General features: G+C 40.3%; 1 protein-coding gene and 3 pseudogenes across 3 annotated transcripts in view; 3 read left to right on the top strand and 1 right to left on the bottom strand.

The window, feature by feature from the left end:
- Nucleotides 1-22,303, bottom strand: part of AKAP10 (A-kinase anchoring protein 10) — a 223,565-nt gene that overhangs the window by 149,430 nt on the left and 51,832 nt on the right. The window lies entirely within an intron of this gene.
- On the top strand, nt 6,541-7,016 carry LOC142444319 (small ribosomal subunit protein eS19 pseudogene; annotated as a pseudogene).
- LOC142447431 (U4 spliceosomal RNA) lies at nt 8,343-8,418 on the top strand (annotated as a pseudogene).
- LOC142447768 (small nucleolar RNA SNORA76) lies at nt 21,698-21,796 on the top strand (annotated as a pseudogene).

Genomic DNA, 22,303 nt, shown 5'->3' with positions numbered 1-22,303 from the left:
GTTCCTAAATGCTTCCTCCCCTCTCCCCCACTATGATGATCCGAATTCTCCCTTCCAAGTCTGGGTAGACTACAGGATATACACTGGTCCAGATAGGAACGGAAACACAGGGAATCCATGGTGGATGATCCCCTCAGGATCAGTGGTATGAGTGACGATACGGGGAGGTTGAGTGAGGGTAGGTTGGAAAGAGAGAATTGATTACAATGATCTACATGTGACCCCCTGGGGGATGGACAACAGAAAAGTGGGTGAAGGGAGACGTCAGACAGGGCAAGATATGACAAAATAATTTATAAATTATCAAGGGTTCAAGAGGGAGTAGGGAACAGGGAGGGAGGGGAAAATGAGGAGGTGATGCCAGGGGCTGAAGAAGAGAGCAAATCTTTTGAGAATGATGGGAAATGAATGTACAAATGTGCTTTACACAACTGATGTATGTATGGATTGCGGTAAGAGTTGTATGAGCCCCTAATGAAATGATTTTTTTTTTAAGAACTAAAGAAAAAAAGATTTTAAAAAGTTGGAACTAAAAAAAGTCAAAATCCGTAAGAAAAAGAATAACTATTAAATAATGATTGAAAAGAAAGAACACCAGGCATAACTAAATATATGCACACAATGACAAACACTCAAAATGCATTAAACTCATAATGAAGAAATTGCCAATACATTGACAATAGTAATTTAAATATACTACTCTTGAATGACAGATTGTAGGGGATGAAACTCTATAAAGATGAACAGAACCCTGTTTAAATATGACCAGGTAAATAGAGAAATAAGAAAGGAATATTTTAAATTCCTCAAAGCAAATGAAAATAAACATATCAAAATGTTGGGGACAGAGGAAAAAGTTGTATTCAGAAGGCATTTTATAGTAGCAAATGCAGCAAAATAGAAGAGACAAAAAGAGGCATAACATTAGATCTGCAACAAAATAAACTTTCAGTAACCAGAAGTCAGAAGAAAAGAAATAGTAAAATTTTAAGTAGAAACAAATAAAGCAGAAAAAAATTAACAAGAAATTGATTCATTAAAGGATTAAGAAATTTGACACACCACTAGCAAAATTAACACAGGAAAGGAAAGATGCAAATATTAAGAATAAGAAATGACAACAATGAAATCACACCACCACCAAAACGTCGAAAAACATAGCACAATTCTACAAAGACTGTAGTCCAAATAAATTTGAAAACTTAATAAAGTGGACAAATTTCTAAAATCACAGTAGTGACCTAAATTAATGAAGACTGATATCGAAAATTCTACAGACCGCTAGCAATAAAATAGATCAGGTAGATTTCTGGCAACATGGTGACTGAATAACACATACCAGAGGGACTCTGCAGAAATCTGCAGGAGAGTAACTGAGATGGAATTCCACACCGTTGGGTCACAAGTGGAGCATCATAAAGATAAGTAGACACAGACCCCCTAGGTTTTGAGGAGCTGTGGGCTTTTGGCTTACCACCGTGGAAGACGGCTAAGGTTTAACCTTAGGCACTCCACAGTCTCGGCCAGAGCCGAGTTCCTTTTTCCGGCCCAATACCTTTACTACAACATAGCCACAGCTTTCACCACCTCTGACCAGGGTTTAAACCCCCCAAGCCCCAAAGTGAGGCAATGTGGACTCAGCAATCTTTCATTTTTCTCTCTTTCTTCCCAGTTTCAGCTGCTCAGTTGTTTTGCATGTCTCTTTCCTCTCACATGCCACTGCTGGCTTCCAGGCCCCTCACCTTTAGGGCAATTATGTTCACCCTCCCCCAGCCAAGGGAATTTCCACCTTCTGCGGCATGAAACACAGCTGGGGAAATCCTGCCCACTTTCCACCACCTGGGAACTCATGCCTAATAACCTGCAGAAATCCTTCTCAGCCTTTGGGAAACTCCAGTTGGCTGAAGGACCTTCTGCCAACCTTCCTAGCAGGAGCCCCTGCCTGTCCTCCAGGGTCACCAGTGGCTGAGAGAATTGTTAGGTAGCTAGACCAGGGACTAGGGTGTCAATTGCACATGCACAGAGGTTTGCGCTCCTGGCCAGGAAGGGGCAGTATACCTATGTGAGCATTACACCTAGATTGACCCCCATCTGGGCCAGGTGAATTCAATTTTCAGCCAATGGAGTTAACCAGGATCATCGACCATGCCTCCCAATAGGGCCCGTGAAAAGTCAGAAGATTGTCTCTCGCACACTCTCCCCGTGAAGCTGTGCCACGTTCCCTCGCACTCCCTTGTGGTCCGTTTACTGTAACACCTGAAACTGCTTTCATTCTTTTTAGAAAATTTACTTGGATCACAAATGAGGCTCCTCCTCTTCATAAGTTTGAGAGCCTGCTCCTGCCAGCGTTCACCTTTGAAGGATACTGGGAGGCCACACCAAGCAGTAGATTTGCCTTCAGAGGTCGGTGAATTACTTATGCCAGTAATTTCCTCCACAGGACCTGTACAGGCACCTAAGTCGGTGGCCAATGACTGCTGTATCGAAAGCAGTCGGGGCAGTTTGCCGGCAAAGACTAGGGTCCCCACCCCCTCCCTCGAACCGGGACACATGCTCGAGGCCCCAATATCACAGCACACTAGAGGTACATGCTGAAACTGCATTACTGACCTTGAGAGACTGATCTCCCAATAATTTTTTTGTTGTTTTCTACATCGGGATTGGTACTTTGGAGATACAAGGAAAATAGGGAACAGGAGGTACAAGTTCAGGAGGAGAGAAGGAAGGACATCAGGTATGCTCAAGTGCTGGCCGCACTTGCTAACGGTCCATCAACTGCCTCCGGGGATACTTGGCATGAATTGCCCTAGCTGGAATAGGCCCGCCTGAAGGCCATGCCACCCTGGCAAGCAAGCTGACCAGCAAGGTGTCCCTTGTCCTACAGCTGACAGCCAAGAGGGAGGGTGCCCGCATACCAGGTGAACATCTGCTCATGGAAGATTGGTCCAGCCCAGCCAGCAAAGCAGCATGAGAGCTGTACCAGGTCTGGAACCTGGGATGAACAATCAATGGGGCAGCAAGGTCAGTGCTATCCTCCTAGATACTGGGCTTCCTTTCCTGACCTCACTTTCTTCCCTGTACCCTGGGCACCATTCACAGTTGTGACGATGGAAGCTGTTACACTCAGACCCCTCATAAGCGGAACATACAGACTAGCACCCCTTAGAGCTGTTGGGGGTGTTTCTCTGGCACATCAGGGCATATAAATGCGCCACAAAAAACTCTACCTCAGATTCCTCACAGGCATTAAGACAGTGAATGTTTTTACCCTGTTCCAGTGTTTAAAGTGGACAAACATGCATGGGTGCCAGGCCTAAGATTTCCCGTTTTTTTAACTTCCCATGACACTCACCTCCAAGGGCACACCCATCTCACGTTACCCCTGTCTCACATACACTATAACTATTTGTTTCTTCCAGAAATTCTCAGGTTACCAGTGTCTCTGAACCACGTGTGCCAGCTTAAGGACGACCAGCTGCAGGACTACCTCAACCTTATCCATCCTGGGCCCTGTACAGACAACCCATTCCAATAGAGTAAGAAGGGTGTGAACAAAAACCCCACTCCACCCCTTTTGCCAGCAGGATGCAGCTAGAGATGTCACCCCAACCTCCAAAGATTTGAATCCATACCTCTTCATGGGGAAATGTTAGATAGCTAGATCAGGGACAAGGGTGTCCATTGAACATGCCTCACAGGTATGAGGAGCTCCAGGCCAAGAAGGCGTAGTACACCTAGGAGGGCATTACACCTGGATTGGCACCACCTGGGCCAGGTGAATTCAATTCAGCCAATGGGGTCAATCAGGATTGTCGACCATACCTCCTAAAGAGGGCCCTGAAAAGCCGTAAATTTTTCTTGCAGGCACTCTCCCCAGTAGCTACTACATACAGCTCAGCATAGCTGTGCCATGTTCTCTCACGCGCATGTGTTCCATTTACTTTAACTCCTAAAACTGCTTCTATACTTTATAAAGTAATCACTTGGATCACAAACCAGGTGTCAACGTGAATTATTTCTTGCGGGAAGGCCAGGACCGAGGTATTTCCAACCTGGTGAAATCTAACAGGAACTTCCTCCTACCTGCCATAGTGCCTCACACAGCCCAAGGCAGCTCTTCCAACACTCTCCTGTATTCCAAGCTGCTGCAGGAACCTCCACAGACCGACACAGCGATTAAGCCAACGGGAAATTCCGCACACCACTCACCGTGTACTATGCCAAAGCAGGCACACCCTCCTCCCCTTTGCAGCACTTCTGCAGCAGCAGGCACCCCTGCATGCCCTCTGAGGCGCCACAACCTCCGTGGGCCATACCACCACAGCATCTATGAGATTACCCAGAGCAGCACCATTCATGCTGGTCCACAACCACCCAAACAACAACCTTTAAAGGGCCATACATACAACTTTCCCTCCAAGTAAAATACTGGTTGGCAAGGAAGAATAACACGAAAGGAGCTCGCCCAACCCCACAGCGCAATTAGTGGCAAGCAGTTCAAGGAAGCATTGCTACAAGCCCCCAAAGAGAACCCAGTGCTCTTCAAATCTCTTGAAAATAGTAGGCATCTCTAAAATAACACAACGCAAACATAAATTAGCCCCTAGAACCTCAATGGAAAAACAAGAGAAACAAAAGGCAATGTTTGAAGAAGTCCTGAACCTAATGACGTGCATAGAGGAAGCAGACATTGATCTACCACAAATAGAAATCTTCAGAATGCTGCTGGGAGTCATACAGGATATGAGAGAAACAATACAGAAAAGGATGAAATGATAGAAAAGATAAAGGTCACACACCAAAGGGAAATACAAGACCTGAGTGACATGACACCAAAAGTCAGTAGCAAATTCACAGATTTCACAAATGGACTTCAGGAGACAGAGAACAGCACAAGTGACTTAGAGATTAACCAAATAGACTTAAAATAAAGAGAAAGACAGGAAAATAAAATAATCAGAGAAGCTGAAGAAAACCTGGGAGCCATGTCTTTTTTTTTTTTTTCAGAAGCCATTGTTTTATTTAACACTTGTTATGTGCCGGCCAGTCTGCTCAGCATCAAATACATCACACTGCACCCACGTTGATCATCAGAAAAGGCACGCATCCAGGTCTCAGTCCACACGCAGGCGGCTGTACTCCAGAACCTGCAGACTGGCCCCTTCAGAGCAAACCTCGGTCCCCTCTGGGCTGGTTGTGCTTAATCGCAATCTTTCCTAATGGAGCACGTGGCTGGTTCGCAGGCCTGGGGAGCCATGTCTTATAGTATGAATAGAAACAGAATAATTGGACTACCTGAAGAAGGAACAACAAGGAAGTCAATGGCAAAAATAGCAAGGGAATTCTGAGAGGAAAACACGCCCAGCTTCATGAATGAAAACCAGGCAAACACTCAAGAGGCCAAAAAAAAAAACACACAAGGTTGACTGAATCCCAAGCAAAAGTCACCAAGGCAATAACAGTTAAACTTCAAGGAGAGGGAGAAAATCATGAGATCAGCGATGGAAAAAGAGCCAGCACAGAGCCCACAGATGGATGCCATAACCATAAATATCAATGGACTGAACTCTGGCATTAAAAGGCAGTGGCCAGCAGACTGGCTTAGAAAACACAAATTGTCTACCTGCTACCTACACATCTGAAGATTACAGCAGAAATAAGCTGAAAATCAAGGCTGGTAAAAACATACCAAGAAAATTGCAATTCATAAAAAGCTGGAGTTGCCTTATTATGCTAGGAAAACTTGATCTCAAGGTGCAAGCCATTACAAGAGCTAAGGAGGGGGAACTATATCAGGATCAAGGGACTTGTAGACCAAGAACCAGTGACCATAATAAATATGTACATGCCTAATGAGACCGATGAAATTCATCAATCATACAGTCCAAAGGATGTAAAAAGAAATTACAGGCTCACCAATTACAGTAGGTCACTTTAATAGATTACTATCCGAGAAAGATAGATCAAAGGGAAAAAAGCTTAACAAGCAGGCTACACATCTAAACGTTACAATTAGACAACTTAACCTGAAAAGATATTTTCAGAGCTCTCCACCCAAATACAAAAAAAAAAAAAAAATCAGATTCTTTTCAAGCCTGCATGGTACATATTTGAAGACAAATCACATGCTGAGACACAAGTTGAATCTGTGTAAATTCAAGCACATGGACATCATTGATTTCTCTCTCTGACCATGACCACTATGCCATAAAGCTAGAAATTTAAAAAAAGGATGATTAAGAAAACAAGGACAACCAATTGGAGAATGCATAATTCAATATTGCAAAAGGAGTGGGTACTGGCTGGCCCACATGCTAGATGAATTTAAGAAGTTCTGGAAATTGATGAGAATGAGAATATGACGTACCAAAAATTTGAGACACAGGAAAGGCAGTTATCAGAGAAAGTGTGAAAGCAATATATGCACACATGAAAAAGGAAGAGTCTTATGACTGCCATGCTGAAATAAAACTTACAGCAATTAGCACACAGGACAATCTTAACAGCAAAATTAAATAATCAAAGTCAAGCCTGAGAGTCATGAGAAAGAAAACAGCCCTATCCCCTTGCTGGCACCAGGGAGGCCACAGGGTGCCTGGAGTTACTGTAAAAGAAGTGAACCAGCAGGAGTGCGTCAGAGTTATGGCAGCCTTCCTAAAAATATCCACAAAACTGAAAGTCCCAGAATTGGTACACTGTCAAGCTAGCCAAGCATAAAAAGCTTGCTATCTATGACAAAAATTGGTTCTACACACGAGCTGCCTCTACAGCACGGCACCTGCACCATCGAGGTGCTGCTGGGGTCGGCTCAATGACCAAGATCTACAAGGGGTGGCAGAGAAAGGGTGTCACTTCAGCCAGGGCCTCAAGAGGGTGGCCCACCAGTCCTTCAAGCCATGGTGGGGCTCAAAAGGGTGGATAAGAACCAAGATGGCAGCCTCAAACTGACACCTTAGGGATGGAGAAATCTAGGCAGAATCATCGGATACGTGGCAGCTGCCAACAAGAAATATTAGAGCAAATGATGCTGGGTTAATAAATTTCCTAATTTGTTAAAAAAGAAAGAAAATTATAGGAAAAATTAATGCAGCCAAAAATTAGTGCTTTGAACGGATAAACAGAATAAACAGACCACTATGGAAGCTAACCAAGTAAAGGAAGGATCAAATTTCACCAGCAAGGATGAGGTATGAAATAGGGGACAGTACAACTGACCCTAATGAAATCAAAAGGATGAATGCACAGTTCTACAAAAGGTTGTACTCCAATGAATTCAACAACTTGGAAGACATGGACAAATACATGAAAAAACAATTCCTCCCTAGACTATCCCAGATGGACCTCAAGGATCTCAACAGAACCATAGCAACAGAAGAAATAGACAAAGTTGTCAAGGGATTACCAACCAAAAAATCTGCAGGACCAGATGGCTTCACAGGAGAAGTCTACCAAGCATTCAGGGAAGAACTGACACCAATCATACACAAATCCTTCCAGAACACAGAAAAAGACAGAAAACTCCCCAACTCTTTCTATGAAGCGAACATAACTCTGATTCCTAAACCGGGCAAGGACCCACAAGAATCAAGAACTACACACTAATAACACTAATGAACATCAATATAAAACTCTTTAATAACCATACTGGCCAATACAATACAAAAGCATATCAAACAAATAACTCCCCATGGCCAACTGGGATTCATACCAGGGATGCAGGGATGGTTCAACATACAAAAGACCATTAGTATTATTTACCACATTGATATGAAAAATTCTAAGAACCACATGATAATGTCGATAGATCTGGAAAAACTATTCGACAACATCTAAGACCAATTCCTATTTAAGACACTCAAGAAGATAGAAATGGAAAAACATTCTTCACTATATTACAAGTTATATATGAAAAACCAACAGTGAATATGGTAGTCAATGGAAAAGGGATGAAAACGATCCCACTGAAAAAGGGAACCAAATAAGGATTGGCCTTGCCCCCACTCTTATTTAACATCATATTAGAGGTTTTAGGTAACAACATAAGGCAAATAAAATATATCAAAGGTATTCGCCTGGCTAAAGAAGAGGTGAAATTATCGTTATTCGCAGGTGATAAGATTTTATATATGGAAAATCCCAAAAGCTCCACAAGAGGTTTACTGGAAACAATAGAAGAATATGGCAGAGTGGGAGGATACAAGATCAACAAATAGAAGTCTATCGGACTGCTATCCAAAATGAACAAGATCACGGAAGGGGAGAGCAAAAGGGTAGTACCCTTCACAATATCTAAACACATTGAGATAATATAGGGATATACCTGATTTAAAAAGAAAAGAGACAGCTTTGTGCACTGGCAATATCGTAGCCAGTGAGGTTTACCTGAGGCACAATTATTGCTAATTGAGAAATAAAAGAGTTATATGAGGAAAACTGCAGAACACTAGTACAAGAAACCAAAAGTGATCTCTACAAATGGAAGAATATCCTGTAATTCATGGATCGGATGACTGAATATAGTAAAGATGTCAGTTCTGCCCAATATACATTTAATGCAATCCCAATACAAATACCATCATTTTTCTTCAAAGAATTAGAAAACCTGATTACCAACTTCATATGGAGAGGAAAAAAGCCCAGAATTAGCAGAGAACTCCTCAAGATGAAAAACAGAGTGGGAAGGGCTTGCTTTACTGGACTTTAGCACCTATTATACAGCCAGAGTGGTCAAAACAGCATGGTATTGGAATAATGACAGATACTCAGACTAATGGAAAACAACTGAAAACCCAGAAATAAAGGCATCAGCCTACAGACATCTGATCTTTGATAAGGGCCCAAGAAATATCAAATAAGAAGGAAATGCCCTCTTCAATAAGTGGAGCTGGAAAAAAATGATATCTACTTGCAGAAAAATTAAGCAAGACCCTTACATCACTCTATGCACAAGAATACGCTCAAGGTAGATCACAAACCTCGAGGTAAAACCCCAGATTATTAGGGCCTATAAGGGAATTGGGATAAACCTGAGAACTTTGGTGCACTGAATACATAGGCTAATGGAAATATGGAAAGAAACAAATACAAAGGTGGCACAAATTGAAAAATGGGAGATACTAAAGATAAAACACCTGTGCACGGCCAAAGAATTCACCAAGAGAATAATAAGAGAGCCCACAGACTGGGAACACATCTTTAGACAAAGGCCTTAGGACTAAAATCTACAGTACTCTGCTAGCTTACAATAAGAAAAAAGCTAATTGCCCACTTAGAAGATGAGCGCAGGACCTGAACAGAAGTTTCACAAGGGCAGAAATCCCAATGGCCAATAAACATGAGAAAATTTTCCTGATCATAAGCCATAAGAGACATGCAAATAAAATGAGATACCACCTAACATCCTCAAAGATAGCCAAGTTAAAAATATCAGAAAGTAGTAAGTATTGCAGGGGCTATGGGGAGATAGGAACTCTCAACTGCTGTTGGACCTGTACAGCCACTATGGAAATCGATTTGGTATTATCTAAAACAGATGGAAATCGAGCTACCATATGACCCAGAAATCCCCTCACAGGTCATATACACAGAAGAGCCAAGAAACAAACCATGACCACAAATCTGTGTTCCAATGTTCATCATGGCACAGTTCACGATTCCAAAGAGATGGGAACAAACCAAATTTCCATTAATAGGTAAAATGATTAAAAAACTGGTACATATATACAATGCAGTCCCATGCATCCCTAAAAAGCTGTGAACACATGAAGCATATTGCCACAGGGGAAGAATTGGAGGAAATTATGCTAAGCAAAATAAGGCAAGCACAAATGGAAAAGTACAACATGACTCCCCTCAGGTAAGCTAAAAAAAGAGAAAGGGGCACAGGGAATAGCTACTGTATACATACATTCCTGGGTGAGGTCCAGATATTATGCAGGTGCCAGACCCATTCCAGGGATACATATGGCAGCCAACTAAACAGGAGGGGAAAAGAAAGAAAAAAAGAAAAGTCATGGGTAGCGGGGGAACAGGGCACTAACACACCAAAGGGGAGGCGATTATTTATATCTCCACAGGAAACTGAGAGAGGGACCAGATTATTTTGTCACGCTGAGGCATGAATGCCAACATACTAGCATGGGCATGGGACCATTAGAGGTCTGTGGGGCGGGCCCGAATCCCAACTATGGGGATACCCCACCCCCTCCACACAGAAGAATTCATTTCAGAGGATAGCACTGAATGAAGTTACACCTCAGGGAGAGGGGCACATCTAATGAGAGCACACGGGAACAAAGGAATAGGGAAGGAGAGAGAGTGAAATATATCCTGGCCCACCAAGCCCCAAGGACGCTATTCCTACTCAGAGCAGTTGCACAGAGAGGACATAGGCCTGGCCTAACGAGGAAACACAATGTCCTTCACTGACACATAGCGCTTTGAGGGACAACACTGGAAGCATAGTCCGGGAAATTTTGCACAATTTCACCCCACCACACCGGGGGGGGGGGCGGTATGCTTATGGTGTATAACAGGAACAAGGGGACCTAAGCAAGTAAGTCCCCCCAGGAATGACAATAACAGACTTTGGGCATGGCAACCCACATAAAGGACTGAAAAACATTCCTTAAGGTCAACAAACAGACCTGGAAGTATTTATACCCTTTCTTAATTGTGACTTTTGTTGTTGCTGTTTGGTGTTTTTTTTAAAATCATTTTATTGGGGGCTCATACAACTCTTATCACCATACATCCATCCATTGTGTCAAGCACATTTGTACATTTGTTGCCCTCATTGTTCTCAAAACATTTGCTTTCTACTTGAGTCCTTGCTATCAGCTCATTTTCCCCTCCATCCCTACCACCCACAATGAACCCTTGATAATTTATAAATTATTATTATGTTGCCATGTCTTATACTGTCTCCCTTCACCCTCATTTCTGCTGTCTGTCTTGCAGGGAGGGGGTTATATGTAGATCCTTGTAATCGGTAGCCCCTTTCGACCCCACCTTCCCTCCAGCCTCCCGGTATTGCCACTCACCACTAGTCAGGAGAGGTTCATCTCTCCACGATTCCCTGTTTCCGGTTCCTATCTACACCAGTGTACATCCTCTGGTCTAGCCAAATTTGTAAGGTAGAATTGGGATCATGATAGTGGTGGGAGGAAGCATTTAAGAACTAGAGGAGAGTTGTACATTTCATCGTTGCTACACTGTACCCTGACTGGCTGGCCTCCTCGCAGCAACCCTTCCGTAAGGGGGTGTCCAGTTGCCTACAGATGGGCTTTGGGTCTCCACTCCGTACTCTCCTCATTCACAATAATATGATTTGTTGTTTTTGATGCCTGATACCTGATCCCATCGACACCTCATGATCACACAGGCTGGTGCGCTTCTTCCAATGTGGGCTTTGTTGCTTCACAGCTAGATGGCCACGTGTTTTTCTTTAAACCTTTAAGACCCCAGATGCTATATCTTTTGATAGCTGGGAATCCTCACCTTTCTTAACCACATTTGCTTATGCACCCACTGTCTTCAGCGACTGTGCCAGGAAGGTATGCATCATCGAATGCCAGTTTAATAGAACAAAGTATTCTTGCATTGAGGGAGTACTTGAGTGGAGGCCCAATGTCCATCAGCTATCTTAATACTAAACATATAAATATATGCACAGATATCTATTTCCCCATCATATATATAGTTACATATGTACATGCCTGTATTTAGACCTCTATAAATGCCCTTTGACTCCTAGTTCTTTCCTCTATATCCTTTTACTTTCCACTGGCCCCACTATCATGCTCAGCCTTCAATTGGGTTTCGGTAGTTCCTCTCAGTTACATTGCCCTTGATCAAGCCCTACCAGGCCTCTTATACCATCCACAGTATCGAGTTTGGATCACTTGTTGTTCCCTTATCCCTAGGTTTGATAACACCACTGCCTTTCCCCCACTTCTCCAACTCCCTTTGGTCCAGTTGTTTTATCCTCCAGATTGTTTATTCCCCCTATCTTATCTAGATAGACCTGCATAGATAATAATATGCACAAAAACAAAACAGAGCAAAACAAAGCAACAAAAGAAAACAAAACACCATCAAACCAATGACCAAAAAAAAGGTCTATAATTAGTTCCAAGGTCTGTTTGGTAACAGAAGTATATTCTGGTTGAGTCTGATAGGGTGCCACACCCTGCCCCCAAAATCTATTTTTGGTACTCCCTCGGGACTTCATTGCTCTGCTCCCCTTGTTGTTTTATTGCATACCCTTAATGTTTTGCCTCAGTATGGTGGGGTCAGAATGGCACAATTCCCACACTGCGTTTCTCGTGTTGTCCCCTGTAGGGCTATGGGTTAAGTGAGGGATGTTGTGTCTCATAGTGGGGCCGGCCATATGGTCCTCTCTGTGCATTGGCTGCTCTGAGAGAGGCTATTGTCCTCAAGGCTTGGTCAGCCAGGATGTGCTCTATTCTCTTTTCCTCCCCCTTCATTTACTCCCTTGTGCTCTGATCAGACATATCCCTGTCCCTGAGCTGTAGCTTCAGTGCTGCCATATGAAGTACATTCTTCTGGGGGAGAGGCGGCTGTCCACATGGTTGGGATTGGGGCCAGCCCCTCAGACCTCTCTACTGGTTCCTGCATTAAGCCAGTATGTTGCATTCACATCTTGGAGCACTGGGTTGAAGTCTCCACCCTCTTCCCTGTGGAGATATAAGCAATACCTTCCCCTTAGGTGGATTAGTGCCCTGCTCCCCATCTACACATGCCTTTTTTTCCCCCTTCCTTTTTAGTTGGTTTTGTTTTGTCTTGTTTTTGTGCTTATTATTGTCTGTGCAAGTCTATCTAGATAATATAGGCAGCATAAAAAATCCGAAGGAGCAAGCAATGGGACCGCAGGTTGTGGGGTTGACATGGGAGAAAGGGAAATGGGTAATGGAAATGGGTGTTAACAAAACTAGGGACAAGGGAACAACAAGGTGAGGAGGGGGTAGGATGCCTGGTAGGGCTTGATCAAGGGCAATGGAACCGAGAGGAATTACTGAAACCTGAATGAAGGTCGAATATGACAGCAGGACAAGAGGAAAATAAAAGGAAAGAACTGGGAGGCAAATGGGCATTTACAGAGGTCTAAATACAGGTATGTACATATTTTAATATATTTCCATATAACAATAAGGAAATAGATCTATGTACATATATTTACATGTTAAGTATTAAGGTAGCAGAGAACATTAGGCCTCTACTCAACTACTTCGTCAACACAATAACACTTTGTTTTAATAATCTGGTATTCTATGATGCTCATCGTCCTGACATGATCACTGAAAACAAAACAGGTACATAAGCAAATGTGGTGAAAAAACCTGATGGTGTCCAGCTATCAGAAGATATAGCATCTGGGATCTTACAGGCTTGAAGATAAACAAGCGGCAATCGAGTTGGGAAGCAACAAAGCCCACATGGTAGAAGTACACCAGCCTGTGTGATCATGAGGTGTTGACGGGATCAGGTATCAGGCATCAAAGACCCAGAACAAAAAACATATCAATGTGAATTGGTGGAGGGCGGAGTGGGAACCCAAAGTCCATCTGTAAATAACTGTACATCCCCTAACAGGAATGTCAAATGGAATCAACAAGCCAGTCAGGGTACAGTGTTACACTGATAAACATATAACTTTCCTCTAATTTTTTAATGCCCCCCCCCTACTATCATGAGATCCCAATTCTACCTTACAATCTGGCTAGATGAGAGCATGTACATGGGTACAGATGAGAGTTGGAAACACAGGGAATCCATGATCCTGTGGACCCCTCAGGACCAATAATGAGAGTAGCAATACCAGGAGTGTAAGGGAAGGTGGGAGGAGAAAGGGGGACCCAATCACAATGATCTGCATATGACCCACTCCCAGAGGGACGGATAAGAGAAAAGTAGGTGAAAGGAAACATGGGTCAGTGTAAGACAGGAAGAAATAATAAATTATAAATTATCAAGGGTTCATGAGGGAGGGAACATGGACAAGGGATGGGGTAAAAATAAGCCGATACCAAGGGCTCAAGTAGAAAGAAAATATTTTGAAATTTGATGATGGCAATAAATGTAAAAATGTACATGACACAATGGATGTATATATGATTGTGATAAGAGCTGTATGATCCCCCAATAAAATATTTTTATAAAAAGGTGCTGAGAACCCATCCATGAGAAAAACTTCTAGAAAAATGGGAAATCTAAGGAAACTCAGATTCTAAAAGAAAGTATATAAAACAACAACCCAACAATATCATTATTATATAAAGATTTTAAACTTGTATGTTTTCCCCTAGACCAGGTACAGAGCAAGGGTACCCACTCTAATACATACTGGCAACAATTCTAGCCAATGCAAGATGGCAATAAAGGAAATACAATGTATACAATTGAGAACGAAGAAAAAAAAAAGAAAGAAATCAGGTAATTAAAAAACTTCCAACAAAAATAAGTCCAAGGTCAGGTAGTTCTGTGGAGAATTTTACCAAATTCTCAGAGAAGAGTTGACGCCAATTCTACAGAAAGTATTTCACAATATAGAAAATTAAAAGAAAACTCCAAATTCATTTCATGAAGATTCTACAAAAAAAGGCAACAGAATTACCAGAATAGAAAATTACAGAACAACATTCCTGATGAATATAAGTGCAAAAATTTCCAACAAAAGTCTGTGCATTATAATTCAACAATACACTTCAAAAGGGCAAATGCTGTACAAGATCACTGTTAAGAATTAAAAAAAAGATGAGGCAAGGGCATATGAGGGAGGGGGGAAAGGGGAGGGAGGGGAAAAAAAAAAAAAAAAGAGGACCTGATGCAAGGGGCTTAAGTGGAGAGCAAATGCCTTGAGAATGATTGGGGCAGGGAATGTATGGATGTGCTTTATACAATTGATGTATGTATATGTATGGATTGTGGTAAGAGTTGTTTGAGTCCCTAATAAAATGTAAAAGAAGAAAAGAGAAAAAAATGATTAGGGCAAAGACTGTACAGATGTGCTTTATACAATTGATGTATGTATATGTATGAACTGTGAAAAGAATTGTATCAGCCCCAATAAATTGTTAAAATTAAAAAAAATAATAATAATAAAAAAACAACAACAAAAAAAAGAATTAAAAAAAAGAAAAAAGGTTTCAAAGAAAACAGACTTTGATGGTTCCCCAGAGGTGGAGGGGAGATTGGGAAGGGGGTGAGCTAGTGGCATGATGGTTATGTGTTGGTTGGGCTGTATTCTGCAAAGTTAAGCAGTTTCAAATCACCAGCCATTCAACAGACAATGGGACTTTCTACTCCCATAAAACGTTAGTCTTGGGAAACCAACAAGGACAGTTTTAAAACCCATGTCCTATTGGGTCCGTATAAGCCTGCATGGACTACATGGCATTGAGTTTGGCTTGGGGTTTTCTTGTTTTGTCTTGGAGGGATGAAAGGGAGGTATTAACATGGGTGCAGGGGAAAGCAGTATTCCACAAGTGGTAGAAATACAAAAGTTGGGGGCAGGCCAATTATGGGGGGAGTTTAGAAAATAGCTTTAGTATTTTAACATAAAATTGATTATCTGAAATGTAACCTCTCCATACCCCACCTCTCTCCAATACACAATTAAAAAAAGAGAGAGAGAAGCAAAGTCAAACCAGGGGCTGGGCTGGGAGCAGTGTATAAATTTACATAAAGGATATGACAAGAAAAATAGGTTTCACGTTTTTAATAAATGTTTCTATAGTTTTGTTACAATATTGTCACATGCATATAATACCTGTATTAGATGTAAGAAACAAGTAAACCCACTTTTTTTAGTTTAAAAAAGTTTTAACTTAGAGAACTCACACCCAGTTTTAAAATGTATCATGAAATTATATCAATCACAACAGTATGGTAATGATGAAAGAATAAACAAAAGTCTAGAACAGTCTATTGTCAACAGGTAAGGTTAAAAGTGTAGGGTCGAAGAACCTTGATCTAAACCATCTACTTTATAAAATGTTAACTCAAAACAGACCATCTACCTAAATATAAAAATGTAATACTTCTGAAATATAACAAGATAAAAATTTGTATGATTTATTACACAAAGCTCGTACATATAACTCTGAGAGCACAATACATTAAGGAAAAAGTTTATAAGCAGGGCTTCATTAAAAAAACCTCTTGTTCTATAATAAATAAAGATAATAAAGAAAAACAGAAATAATAGCTACATAAAAAGCAAACTATAAACAAACTAAACATTTTTCATAACAAAGGATATGGAAAGAATTTTCAGAAGCACTGATAAAACAGAAAATAAAAATTATGGGAAAGATATGAACTTTCCCTATAAAGGACACCCAACTAGAAATTATGCAAAATAAAAGATACCTAAATTATTAGTCATTAGGGAATTATATACAGTGAAAGCAAGATTTTAAAAATATAACATGAAAACGGATGTACCAGTACATAAGTACACATCTGGTAATAAAAGAATAAACAAAACCTGACGAGACCAAAGGACCTGGCTAAAGTGAAGCAGCGAGCGCCCTTGTAAGTGAGAATGCAGCATATTGCCATGCTACACGACAGCCTGGCACTTTCTTTCTTACATCCTCTATCGTTCCAAATTTAGGAAGTACTGGAATTTCTACTTCACTGGTTTGTTTATTAATTACTCTTTCCATTTCTCTGTCCTTTTGTGCTGCATTTCAAAATTCCTTTTTTTTAATGCTTTCATTTCATTTTTTGTTTTTTCTCTTACCCCTCCCTCACTTTCCTCCCCATCTCAACTCCCCCATATGCTTTACAGTCGTCTTCTTTTGGTGTGAAAGCCATCTTTTCCCTTATAATAGTGCTTTTATACAGTATTTACCTTTATCAGACTGGGTAACTTTGCCGAGCATAACGTCTTCCAAACTTGCCCACATCTTTGGTTTTTAGATATGTTTTATTCAATCTACCACTTGTCTGTCAGTTCATCTCCTACGTGTCTGTTTGTCATACTGTGGTGGGTTTTGCGTTGCTATATGGTGGTTTGTGTATTATCTTATCATTTATCTCCCTACGCCACTCTTCTTTCAAATACCATCTGGGTCACTCAGCGTGAGCCGGTTTCAGCAGAGCTTCAAGGCTAAGAACAAACAAGGAAGAACTGGCTGCCCACTTCAGAGAAGTTGCTGCTGAAAACCTTATGAATAGCTTCAAAACACTGTCAGATAATAAATGAAGCAAAACATTGACAAAGATAGTGACAGAGGATGAGACCCCTCAGGCACTTGAAATACAGCTGAGGCGTTGCTTTAAGTTTGAATCGAGGAATAGTGGAAGTCATAAAAAAAACCTAATGAAACGCATAAAGATTGATATCCTAATCATTAATAGATATAAACAGAATAGTATTGACATTTTGAATCAGAAAATCTAATGATTTCCTGTGCTGGGAATAATAAAAGAGAAGTTGAGTTGTCTTCATTGTCAAAAAGGACATTTCAAAATCAATTTTGAACTACAATGCTGTCTCTGATAGGATTATATATTATCTTGGAAGAAATATAATCAATGAAGTAATTATTTGAATTTTGGTACTAACCACAAAGGCTAGTGAAAAAAATTAAAGATTTCTACCTATATGGTTCTGCATAAAATTGTTGAAACATACTATCAAGGTACTGATACAGCCAACTAAGTTAGGTGTCAATTAAGTCCAGATGGAAGAAGCACACCAGCCTGTGTGATTCAAGGATTGTAAATGATAAAGGGAAGAAATGGTATCAGTGCTTAAATTGTGAACACTTGGTTTGCAGAGGGCTATGGTTGACAGTGGAGGCCCAGAATCCATTTGCAGTGTCTAGACACAGATTAAGCGTTTAGAGTTGAGGCATATGAATAGCCCTGTTATTAAACAGAGAGCACTGTAAACTGGATTATGGCAAAAGTCGTTAGGTCAAAATATACTATCTTAATGTATCTCTGGTGAAAATGTATTATCTTCTGGTGAATCCTCTCTGACCATGGGCCAGGGACGTGAATAAACTTTCTAACATGCAAAATGCCTTGTAAAGTGGATTGTTGCACATACATTTAGGTTAAACTTTAACACCTTATCATTTGATCTTCTCTATCATGAATTTAAATCTGTTCTAAGAGTTAATATTTTATGCTTTTTTTTCAACTGAGGATTTGCTCTCTTTTACTTTTATTGTTGTTGGTTGTTTTCTTTTTAATGTCTTTCTGTATATGAAATTCAGGCTAGACAGTAACTAGATTAATGGTTCCTTGGGGTTACAGAAGGGGAGGTTGGGAGAAATGGAAAGCTATTAACAATGAGTATAAATATTTAAATAATGTTCAAAAATTAATTATGGAGATGAATGTACAGCTCTTCTTGATGCGATTGAAATATTGAGTTGTAAGATAGGTGAATTTTATGCCAATAAAACTGTTGGGGTAAAAAACAGTAAGCACAGAAGAGAAAAAAGAGCACTGATAATTATTGGCAATCGTAACTCAAAAGTTAAAGACAAAGAGAAAGAACAGCGATTGGAAAATATGGTATTTGTGATAGAAAGGAAGCTGGAGGTCACATGGTAGAAATCTACAAAACCAAGGCCTTGTTCATAACAAATACTTTTTTTCAACCATGCGAAAGGCAACTATACATGGGTACTACTCCAGATGGAATACACAGAAACTAAATTGACTATATCTGTGTGAAAAGACAATGGAAAAGTTTTATATCAGCAGTTAAAGCAGGCCAATGGCTGAATGTGGAACAGACCATCAATTGCTCAAAGATAATGAAACCTTAAAGCTGAAGAAAACAGAAACAAATCCAACAAGCCAAATATTACCTTGATTCTATCCCGCCTGAATATTGAGAACATCTCAAGAACAGATTTGCTGCACTGAACACAGATGACAGAAGACCTGATAACCTGTGGGAGGACATCAAGAACATTCATGAAGAAAGCAAAATGTCATTAAAAAAACAATGTGGATGTCAGAAGAGACTCTGAAACTTTCTTTTACTCATAGAATAGCTAAAGCAAATGGAAAAAACTGATGACATCAAAGAGCTGATTTCACAAGGCAGCATGAGAGAGAAGTCAAAGTCAAATACAATGAAATATGCAAAGGTCTAAAATTAGAAAACTAAAAGGGAAGGACACTCGCAGGTTATCTGAAACTGAAAAAAAGCTCAAGAAAAAATGCAAACCTCAAGTTGCATTATAGAAAAATTCTATGGGAAAAATACTGAGTGATGCATCAAAAGAAGATGTGAAGAATACAGAGAGTCCTGTACCGAAAATAATTGACATTTCACTATTTCAGGCGGCAGCATATGAGCAAGAATCAATGGTGCTGAAGGAAGCTCAAACTGAACTGAAAGCATTAGTCAAAAATAAGGATTGAGGAACTGATTAAATATGAAGTAAAATGTTTCAATAAGCTGATAAAACACTGGAAGCACTTACTCATCTAGTCCAGGAAAGCTGAAAGACAGCTAATTGGCCAAATGATTGGAAGAGATTCAGATTTGTACACATTCCATAGAAAGGTGACCAAAAAGAAAGCTTAAATGATAGAACAATATCACTGATGTTACAGGTAAGTAAAATTTTGCTCACTCAAAATCATCCCACAAGGTTGCAGCAGTACAATGACAGGGAGCTGCCAGAGGTTCAGGACAGATTCAGAAGAGGCTGTGGAACAAGGGATATATCACTGTTGATGTCAGATGGATCATAGCTGAAAGCATAGAATACCAGAAAGATGCTTACTTAGTGTTTTGATTATGCCAAAGCAGATGACTGTGTGGATCATAACAAACTACGGATAAACTTGAGAAGAATGGAAATTCCAGAACACTTCACTGTCCTCCTGTGGAACTTGTACATGGATCAAGTAGTTGTGGAAAATGTACAGGGGGATTCTATGGTTTAAAATAAGGCAATGTGCGCATTAGGGTTGTATCCTTTTACGTACTTATTCAATCTTACTAACAACTATGGATAGTGCTGTGGTAAACGAGTATGGATCTACCTGTTAATACTTTGGTCTTTATTGCTTTGGAGTTTATATTCAGTAGAGAGATTGCTAGGTCATATGGTATTTCTTCTGAAATTCCACCAGGAGCATATGGGAATAACAATCTTTCTATGACCTCACCACTTGTTATTTTATATTCTTAAAAAAAATTTAATCAATCCTGGTGTGCAGTAGTATTGTATCATTGTTTTAATTTGTTATTTCTCTTCTAACTAATGGTTACAAGCATTTATTCATGATTGCTTGCTGCCTGGATGACACCTTTGGTGAATTCTCTATGAGTTCTACACATTTTAAATTAGATTATTCATCGTTTAATTATTGAGGTGTTGCAGTATTCTACAGATTCATTGTATATTAACCTTTTCATCCATCACTGCCAAAAATTGTTCTGCATATATCTAAAAACATGTTCTGTATATGTCTAAAACAACAAGTTGATTAGTTGTGTGTTTATCCTGTATCTTTATTCTTTCCAATTGTCTCTTCAAGAGTGGTATGCTAACCCATCTTCAGTGTATCTACTCAGACTAAGCTGCTGCCAGTTCCACGCTAGCGATAAGCAAGCAACTCTAACAGCCTTATTATCAGGCAGAGACCACTGTAATCTTGAACATGCTCAAACGTGATGCTTGGCCAGATGACCTCCCTATAAACCCAACCTGAATTGGTTTTGGTTTTACTTGTTCCATGACAGAAATTTCTTCCCTGGCTCTTGGGATGTTGATGAGGGTCTTGTCTATCTTACTCATTATTTGTATTTTGGACTTCATATTATTATCTTATCCTTACCGCCTTATTTCAGTTTTTGGTTTTTGTTTCTGTTGGTTTTCCTGGTTTGTGAAGCACAGGAGTGGATGCAAAGTATAATTAATTGATGTAAGGGTTAATAGGGGATGCAGGCATGGGGAGTGGGTGATAGGAAAGGAAAAGGGATTCGGGGGAAAAAAATTAAGGCTGGAGTGGGGAGAGAGCAGTAAACCTGACCCTGACTACACAACTCATTTTTAAGGTGGTATGGTAATGATTTTAAAATCATTGATATAATTGAATGATCGAACCATTGAATTGGATGATATGCAAATTATGTGCCAATAAGTCTTTTTAAAAAGTGATGTGCTACTATTACTATCGTATCGTCTATCTGTCACTTAAACTGTAAGAGATTTAGGTACTTTGAGGAAGTTTCACTGGTGCATAGATGTTTCTTATGGTTGTGTCTTAATTCTGGCTTGAACCTTTATACAATAACCATCCTTGTCTCTGATGGCACTTCATATGATGTACATTTTATCAGAAATTAATATTGCTATTCCTGTTGGAATATTTTTTACTGTTAGCTTGATATCATTCTTCTCCTCCTTTGATTTTTAGTCTGTTTTCATCTTTTTGCCTAAAGTGTGATAGATGTTTTCTTGTTCATTCTACTAGTCTTTGTCTTAAGTGGTGAGCTCAATCCATTTACACTTGCTTGTACAATTTTATTGCTGTCATTTTGCCATATGATTTGTATGGTGTCATTGGTTTCTTTGTTCAGTTTCTGTGCTTATTTCATTGTGAGTGTCCCCGCCATCTTCGTGTGCTTTATTTGTTTTTATCATCCAGCATGTTGTTAGTTGAGCTAGTCCTTTGCCTCAACCATGTGCTGCACTAGTTAAGCTGTAGCACCAGAACAACTGCTTGAACAAAACTGGGGTTGCCAAGCCTCTACTGGCGGCCCTTTTAACCACAAGCAACATGGCAGTGGGAAGGAACAAGGCAGGAAGCAAGTGGAAAATATTCTTAAAATAGAATTAAATTCAAAATGGTGCAAAGGGGAGATCTCTAATGAAAGATGTTACATTCCAGCCTAATTACAGTTGCTAAAATCCACTTTACAATGCTCTTGTTTGATATTAAGGCTATTCACATTTGTTAGCCCGGGTAGACCAGAGAAACAAATGCATAGACACTCAGAGATGTATGAGAAAGAGCTTTCTAAATATAAAAGAGCAACTGTATATTGAGAAATCATCTCAGCCCAGTCCTGATCAAGTCCCAAGGTCTAATATTAAACCATATCTGACACCAGTTTATAAACGCTTCAGACTCACGCAACACATGCTGTACGCTGAATGTAGGAAGATCACAGGCCAGTGGGTGGAAAGTCTTGTGGACAGAGTGGTGATGGAAGCATCTCAGCACTGGTGTGGGTCTCCAGGTCGTTCTGCCAGCTCCAGGGCTGTGGCTCTATTAGCATAGTTCCATG

The sequence above is a fragment of the Tenrec ecaudatus genome, chromosome 4 (genome assembly GCF_050624435.1).
Source record: "Tenrec ecaudatus isolate mTenEca1 chromosome 4, mTenEca1.hap1, whole genome shotgun sequence".
Classification (NCBI taxonomy): Eukaryota; Metazoa; Chordata; class Mammalia; order Afrosoricida; family Tenrecidae; genus Tenrec; species Tenrec ecaudatus.
This window is presented reverse-complemented; position numbering and strand designations above follow the sequence as displayed.